Raw genomic sequence first — 8,830 nt, 5'->3', positions numbered from 1 at the left:
ACTATTTTGAACAGATTTTTACATTCCATAAGTAATTCTTTAATTTCATTTTGAGCATCATTATACTCAATAAATAATTCACTATTAGTATCATTATTATGAGAAGAGTCTTTGTTACTAACTTCTTCTTCTTTGTCGGATTGGTGTGATGCCATCATTACAACATTTGCACATTCGTCACTTTCCGACTCTGAAGATGAACTGACTACATTTTCCACTCATGCTATATAGGCCTTTTTGGATTCTTTCTTCTTGTGAGCACTTTTCTTAATATTTTGGAACTCTGCTTTTATGTGTCTTTGCTTGCCACACTCAAAACAAGTGAAGTTTTGATTCGAAGTGGAGACATCTTTCTCCCTGAAAGTTTTTCTTTTCTTTCCAATTTTATAAGTTTTTTCATTTTGAAGGAACTTACCAAATTTCTTTACAAGGGAGGTGATGTTCTCATCTTCATAAGAATTCTCATCATCGATTTTCTCTTTTGACTCCACTTTTAAGGTAATGCTCTTTGGCTTGTTTTCTTGAATTTCATTTTGTTCTAACCTTTCAAGTTCAATTTCATGTTCTTGAAGTTTTCCGAAAAGTGCAGAAAGAAACATCTTTGATAGACTTTTCTTTTCAGAAATTGCTGTTACTTTAGGTTGTCATGCTCTTGTTAATGATCTTAGAACTTTATGGTTCAATTCATCATTAGTGAAGATTTTTCCAAGCGTCGTCAAGTGGTTGGTCAGATGAGAAAATATTTTCTGCAAGTCTAGAAAAGATTCTATGGGCTGCATTCGAAACAATTCATATTCTTGAGATAATGTGTTGAGTTTGAAACATTTTACCTCAATAGTTCCTTCATGTGTTACTTCAAGTGTATCCCAGATTTCTTTGGTTGTTTTGAAATGAGATATACGGAAAAATTCATCCATTCCAAGTGCCAATTGTAACATGTTTTTGGCCTTTTTATCAAACGACACTTTCCTTTTGTCATCATCTGTCCATGAGGCTTTTATCTTTATTTCTTCTTTATTGTTGATGATTGTTTTTGGAACATAGGGACCATTTTCTACTGCATCCCATATATCATCTCCTTGTGACTCAAGATATGTTTGCATGTGTATCTTCCAAAAGTGATAGTGTTCACCAACGAAACATGGTGGTTTATTGCTACTACCACCATCTCTAAAAACTGGTTGTGCGGAAGCCATTAATAAGGATCAAGGAGCAAATTACCGGAACCTGCTCTGATACCAATTGTAAGTACATAAGTGCGCCTAAGAGTGGGGGTGAATTAGGTGTTTAGAAAATTTTCCAGTTTTTAAAGACTTAGTGGATTATTTTTCTGATTTAAGATAGTGTATGGAAAAGATAAATGGCAGAAAAATAAAGAACACAAAGATATTATCATGGTTCCCCTTATGACCAATGGTACATCCAGTCCTCTTGCACACCACAAGAGATTTTCCACTATTGTTAGAATAAGTACAAGTCCCACTCTAGGACCTTTGTTACAAACTCCTAACAATCACCCTAAGATAGCACACCACTATCTTAGTTTACAAAACTTGAAGAAAGAACACCACTTTCCTCAATTTACAACACTTGAATGGTTTAGCAATATGAATTTTGACTTAGATCAATATGATATAACAGTTGGTGTACAATGATAACAATCCAATATAATTTCAAGTACACTAGAGAACTTTTCTCAATGATATGAAAATGTAAAATCTGTACTTGAAATATAAAAGTGAAACTTTGAAAAACTCCAAGCATTTTAGAAAGTTTGTTCAAGGTTTGGTTGTAGGATTGGTTATGTTTGATCTAAAGTTATGGCGACTTATACTCCATAAACATCTCTTCAGATTCATGGCCATTAATCCAAAAGGTTTAATGAAGAAGTGCAATGATCTGGAACCATTTCAGAATTGAAAAATTGCATTGTTTCTAGTTGTATTCGACTACAGCTTGTGTGTAGTCGAATACACATCCTTTTAACGTTCAATTTTATTTGAATTTTGAAGCTTGTATTTGAATACACATTCTTGTATTCGAATACAGATGTTTGAAGATATTCAGTTTTAGCTATTGACTTGTCTGTGTTCGACTACAACATTGTATTTTGCCAAAAATATTATTTTCAAACATTATTTATATATTTTGACTTTTTGAAAATCCTTTTGATGCATATAATAAAATGAAAGGTTCTCATGTGCATTTGAAATATATGAATATTAGATTGCATCATGTACCTTTACATTATTAAACTTCTAGCATATTTAACCATAGTTGTCTTTGATGTTTGACTTCTTTTTGAGCTTGCAACTTGATAACTTTCCTTGGTCTTTGTCTTCATCAAAAACATGTATTTTACATCTAGAGAATAAAACTTCAATGTCTTCATCTTCTTCCATTTGAAAGAGTTTATAGTTTCTGACGAGCAGATTTGCTTTGGTTTCTTGTACCTGCTTGTTTCCTTCATAGTTAAGAACTAGAGCATCAAAGATACTCTTAGTTGTTTCCTTGTTGCTGCATTTTTCAAACTCCTTGAAGGTGATAACATTTATCATGAAGGTTCTAGCTTTATGATGCATTTTGTATTGTTTATTTTGATCAACATCATAGTTCTTTCTCGATATTTCATTACCGACAACATATTTTGAAGCTACACAACCATCTTCGACTATGTCCCAATGTTCAGGATCGTTAGAGATGGAGAAACTTTTGAGTTTGTTTTTCCAATACTCGAATCTCTCTCCATCAAAAAGAAGAGGCTTGTTAACACGATTAAGTGCTCAACTTTGAGACAAAGCTTTAATGCTAATTGTAGAACATAAAGAACACCAGAAATTGGGGGTTGGAATTGTGTTTTTTTTTTTAAAATACTTTGCTATACTTAAAGTAAAGAAGTTAATGCAAGTGAAAGAAAATAGAGCAGAGAGACATATCTATTTATCGTGATTTACCACCAACATGGTAGCTATGTCCAGTCCCTTCAACCTGAAGGATTTAATCCATTAGTTTATTAGTGAACCAGACTTACACTTGAACACCTACTAGTCACACTGACTATGTTCAATCTTTTCAAGCTTTTAGCTTAGTACAATCAAGATGTTGAGGACTAGGTTACAACATAATGGGTTTTGGGTTTTTCTAAATTAGCTTTTGCAGATAATGTTTACAAATATTTTGTTCAGAAATTCTCTTAGCACTAAAGTGAGATAGAATGATATTGATAGTACATGTGTGTTTATCGTGTCTTTCTTTGTTGAAAGAGGCACGTCCTTTATAGAGTACGGTTAGGGTTTCTGGGCATTGTCCTAATTACATAAAATCAGGATAATCCATGAAGTTTCGTATCATATCTTTGTGGAATTAATTTGACACAAAGACTTTCCAAAAAATGATTCATCTTGTATTGATTTGGCGTATCTATTTAAAATAGTTGGGGAAATAAGGGAACGATGATTAGGGTATACCTTGAGTTCTTTAGAAAAGTAACTGATTCAGGATATGCATCAGAGGATGCACAAATGCTCTGTCTTTAGAGCGTTGACTTTTCAAAGCATTTACTTTTTCAAAGCTTGATTATTTTTAGAGCATGAAAGTTCATAATCAGACGGTGAAATGTTTGATGTGATTATTAGAGGCATATGCAGTAACTTGCTTGTCACACATATCAAAGGCAGAGCCAGAAAAATTCTTGTTGCGCCTCTTAGAGGCAGATTATTAGTATCCATGTTGAGTTCATGATAGACAAATAAGTTGCCGCATTGTTTTGGTTACCAAATGTACTAGAACACAATGTATATCAGACTCAACGAAGAGAGGAGAAGTCGTAATGTATCTTGTATTTGTCTTTCTATGTTACCAGAGGTTATACTAAGAGTCTTCTGACGAATCCTATGAATTGGAACCTGTGCACTTAAATTCAACGTTAGAGCATTAAATGATTTCACAAATGATTTTGTTATCATCAAAATCAGTAAGGGCCATATTTTTTCAAATCAACTTGGTTCCAACACTTCTGTATTTGCTCATAGTTTTTAAATATGAAGATCAATCTAGAGACTATTTTAACCATTTGAGTCATTTAATTGTTCATTTAATCTCAGTAGTCTTATGTGCGAATTTGATATTCTTAACTTACAGTATGGAATTCCCAAAGTGATTTGTCTTAACTTTGTATTCATCAAGGACAACTAGAATGTTCTTCTGAACATTCTACAATCACTCATTTTAAAGATTCTTCAAAACCTCTTGGATTTTATAAAAGTTGATTTTTATCTTGATAGGATATGATATGAGACCACAAATAATGATCAAAACTTTCTTCATTGCTTTGAAAAAAGCCACGTGATTTTTGCATGAATATGCAAGCTTATACTTAATTTTCTATTTTTGAATAAATCATCAAAAAACACAAATTAATGGATAATATGATCACAATCATAATTAACAATTTCATTAACTGTTTGATTATCTTTAAAACTATAATTAAAAATTTTACCTCAATAGTTTGTCCTTTGATTCCAAAAAGTTTCCCAAAAAATGTTACATCAAACTCAATCATCCAATTTTAGAGGATCTCTGTCCTTTATTGGGAGAGATTTTGGGGGTCGTAGTACACCTAATTTTACTATGACCAATATATACTAGGGTTAATATTTCAAAACGATAATCAATTCAAAGCAAACCTTCTTTTATAGGTTTAGTAGCACCAAATTCCATTTTAATTTTCAACACAAACGTTTTATCTGGATATTAGTATATGTCAGATTTTATGATTCTAAAATTTATAAAATCAATCGTGAAACCTGTTTGTTAAGTGAGGCAGTGATGGGACTAGTCGCATAATTTAACCCACAAAAGAACATATATGTAAAATTCATGAGACGGTTCAAGATCCTATTCCAACCTTTATTAACAAGTCAAGAATATAACAAATCCAAGGTAATTTAATTAAAAAAAAAAAAAAAACCACATGTACTAGTAATTCGTAACACAATAATTTGTAAAAGTAAAGATTAATTTTTCTTGTCTAATCAACCCAACAACTTATTTCATCCTTTAAATCCACACTCACTCTTCATTTATGTTAGTGGGAGTGGACCTTATTCTTTGTCACATTTTTTTTTATTTTAGTTTTTATGACTTTCTTTGTCACTTTTTATGTGCATCAAAAACGTTCAAACTTACATATGAAAAAAAAGGAAAAAAAATAAAAAAAATGTGCAGTGTTGCAACGTGGTATGAATGTTCGACAATAAATATATTTAATTTAGAGTAAATTTTATTTTCATTTTTTATTTATCGTAATTAAGCCGTCTTAGCTCAGTGGTAGAGCGCGTGGCTTTTAACCACGTGGTCGTGGGTTCGATCCCCACAGACGGCGGAGGATTTTTGACATACAACAAATAGAATAAAAAAACAACTAAACATATTAAATATTTCAATAAACAGTAAACCAATTATTCATTTCGTCTTTGATTAAATTCTTGTGGAGTTTTTATCAATAAACATTAAACCAAATAGTGGAGTTTTTATATATTAAATTCTTGTTGCGCCTCTTAGAGGCAGATTATTAGAATCTATGTTGAGTTCATGATAGGAAAATAAGTTGCGGCATTGTTATGGTTATCAAATGTACTAGAACACAATGTTGATTTTCATATCAGACTCAACGAAGAGAGGAGAAGTCGTAATGTATCTTGTATTTGTCTTTCTATGTTACCAGAGGTTATACTAAGAGTCTTCTGACGAATCCTATGAATTGGAACCTATGCACTTAAATTCAACGTTAGAGCATCAAATGATTTCACAAATGATTTTGTTATCATCAAAATCAGTAAGGGCCATATTTTTTCAAATCAACTTGGTTCCAACACTTCTGTATTTACTCATAGTTTTTAAATATGAAGATCAATCTGGAGACTATTTTAACCATTTGAGTCATTTAATTGTTCATTTAATCTCAGTAGTCTTATGTGCGAATTTGATATTCTTAACTTACAGTATGGACTTCCCAAAGTGATTTGTCTTAACTTTGTATTCATCAAGGACAACTAGAATGTTCTTCTGAACATTCTACAATCACTCATTTTAAAGATTCTTCAAAACCTCTTGGATTTTATAAAAGTTGATTTTTATCTTGATAGGATATGATATGAGACCACAAATAATGATCAAAACTTTCTTCATTGCTTTGAAAAAAGCCACGTGATTTTTGCATGAATATGCAAGCTTATACTTAATTTTCTATTTTTGAATAAATCATCAAAAAACACAAATTAATGGATAATATTGTCACAATCATAATTAACAATTTAATTAACTGTTTGATTATCTTTAAAACTATAATTAAAAATTTTACCTCAATAGTTTGTCCTTTGATTCCAAAAAGTTTCCCAAAAAATGTTACATCAAACTCAATCATCCAATTTTAGAGGATCTCTGTCCTTTATTGGGAGAGATTTTGGGGGTCGTAGTACACCTAATTTTACTATGACCAATATATACTAGGGTTAATATTTCAAAACGATAATCAATTCAAAGCAAACCTTCTTTTATAGGTTTAGTAGCACCAAATTCCATTTTAATTTTCAACACAAACGTTTTATCTGGATATTAGTATATGTCAGATTTTATGATTCTAAAATTTATAAAATCAATCGTGAAACCTATTTGTTAAGTGAGGCAGTGATGGGACTAGTCGCATAATTTAACCCACAAAAGAACATATATGTAATATTCATGAGAGGGTTCAAGATCCTATTTCCAACCTTTATCAACAAGTCAAGAATATAACAAATCCAAGGTAATTTAATTAAAAAAAAAAAAAAAACCACATGTACTAGTAATTCGTAACACAATAATTTGTAAAAGCAAAGATTAATTTTTCTTGTCTAATCAACCCAAAAACTTATTTCATCCTTTAAATCCACACACACTCTTCATTTATGTTAGTGGGAGTGGACCTTATTCTTTGTCACTTTTTTTTTTTTATTTTTAGTTTTTATGACTTTCTTTGTCACTTTTTATGTGCATCAAAAACGTTCAAACTTACATATGAAAAAAAAGGAAAAAAAATAAAAAAAAATGTGCAGTGTTGCAACGTGGTATGAATGTTCGACCATAAATATATTTAATTTAGAGTAAATTTTATTTTCATTTTTTATTTATCGTAATTAAGCCGTCTTAGCTCAGTGGTAGAGCGCGTGGCTTTTAACCACGTGGTCGTGGGTTCGATCCCCACAGACGGCGGAGGATTTTTGACATACATCAAATAGAATAAAAAACAACTAAACCTATTAAATATTTCAATAAACATTAAACCAATTATTCATTTCGTCTTTGATTAAATTCTTGTGGAGTTTTTATCAATAAACATTAAACCAAATAGTGGAGTTTTTATATATTAAATTCTTGTTGCGCCTCTTAGAGGCAGATTATTAGAATCTATGTTGAGTTCATGATAGGAAAATAAGTTGCGGCATTGTTATGGTTATCAAATGTACTAGAACACAATGTTGATTTGCATATCAGACTCAACGAAGAGAGGAGAAGTCATGTCGTATCTTGTATTTGTCTTTCTATGTTACGAGAGGTTATACTAAGAGTCTTCTGACGAATCCTATGAATTGGAACCTGTGCACTTAAATTCAACGTTAGAGCATTTAATGATTTCACAAATGATTTTGTTATCATCAAAATTAGTAAGGGCCATATTTTTTCAAATCAACTTGGTTCCAACACTTCTGTATTTACTCATAGTTTTTAAATATGAAGATCAATCTAGAGACTATTTTAACCATTTGAGTCATTTAATTGTTCATTTAATCTCAGTAGTCTTATGTGCGAATTTGATATTCTTAACTTACAGTATGGACTTCCCAAAGTGATTTGTCTTAACTTTGTATTCATCAAGGACAACTAGAATGTTCTTCTGAACATTCTACAATCACTCATTTTAAAGATTCTTCAAAACCTCTTGGATTTTATAAAAGTGGATTTTTATCTTGATAGGATATGATATGAGACCACAAATAATGATCAAAACTTTCTTCGTTGCTTTGAAAAAAGCCATGTGATTTTTTCATGAATATGCAAGCTTATACTTAATTTTCTATTTTTGAATAAATCATCAAAAAACACAAATTAATGGATAATATGATCACAATCATAATCAACAATTTAATTAACTGTTTGATTATCTTTAAAACTATAATTAAAAATTTTACCTCAATAGTTTGTCCTTTGATTCCAAATAGTTTCCCAAAAAATGTTACATCAAACTCAACCATCCAATTTTAGAGGATCTCTATCCTTTGTTGGGAGAGATTTTGGGGGTCGTAGTACACCTAATTTTACTATGACCAATATATACTGGGGTTAATATTTCAAAACGATAGTCAATTCAAAGCAAACCTTCTTTTATAGGTTTAGTAGCATCAAATTCCATTTTAATTTTGAACACAAACTTTTTATCTAGATATTAGTATATGTCAGATTCTATGATTCTAAAATTTATAAAACCAATCGTGAAACCTATTTGTTTAGTGAGGCAGTGATGGGACTAGTCGCATAACTTTACCCACAAAAGAACATATATGTAATATTCATGAGAGGGTTCAAGATCCTATTTCCAACCTTTATCAACAAGCCAAGAATATAATAAATCCAAGGTAATTTAATTATAAAAAAAAAAAAACCACATGTACTAGTAATTCGTAACACAATAATTTGTAAAAGTAAAGATTAATTTGTAAACCACATCTTAGCTAAGTGGTAGAGCGTGTGGCTTTTAACCATGTGGTTGTGGGTTCAATCCCCACAGACGGGA

The 8,830-nt window shown here is 30.9% G+C and overlaps 3 non-coding genes across 3 annotated transcripts; all 3 read left to right on the top strand.

Annotated features, from left to right (window-relative positions):
* Positions 1–5,311: 5,311 nt before the first annotated feature.
* On the top strand, positions 5,312–5,383 carry TRNAK-UUU (transfer RNA lysine (anticodon UUU)). The gene has a single exon. It is a non-coding gene; the product is annotated as a tRNA-Lys (tRNA).
* A 1,796-nt stretch (positions 5,384–7,179) lies between these two features.
* Positions 7,180–7,251, top strand: TRNAK-UUU (transfer RNA lysine (anticodon UUU)). The gene has a single exon. It is a non-coding gene; the product is annotated as a tRNA-Lys (tRNA).
* Positions 7,252–8,757: 1,506 nt separating this feature from the next.
* TRNAK-UUU (transfer RNA lysine (anticodon UUU)) lies at positions 8,758–8,830 on the top strand. Its single transcript has one exon. It is a non-coding gene; the product is annotated as a tRNA-Lys (tRNA).

Source organism: Cicer arietinum, chromosome 6 (genome assembly GCF_000331145.2).
Source record: "Cicer arietinum cultivar CDC Frontier isolate Library 1 chromosome 6, Cicar.CDCFrontier_v2.0, whole genome shotgun sequence".
NCBI classification, from domain to species: Eukaryota; Viridiplantae; Streptophyta; class Magnoliopsida; order Fabales; family Fabaceae; genus Cicer; species Cicer arietinum.
This window is presented reverse-complemented; position numbering and strand designations above follow the sequence as displayed.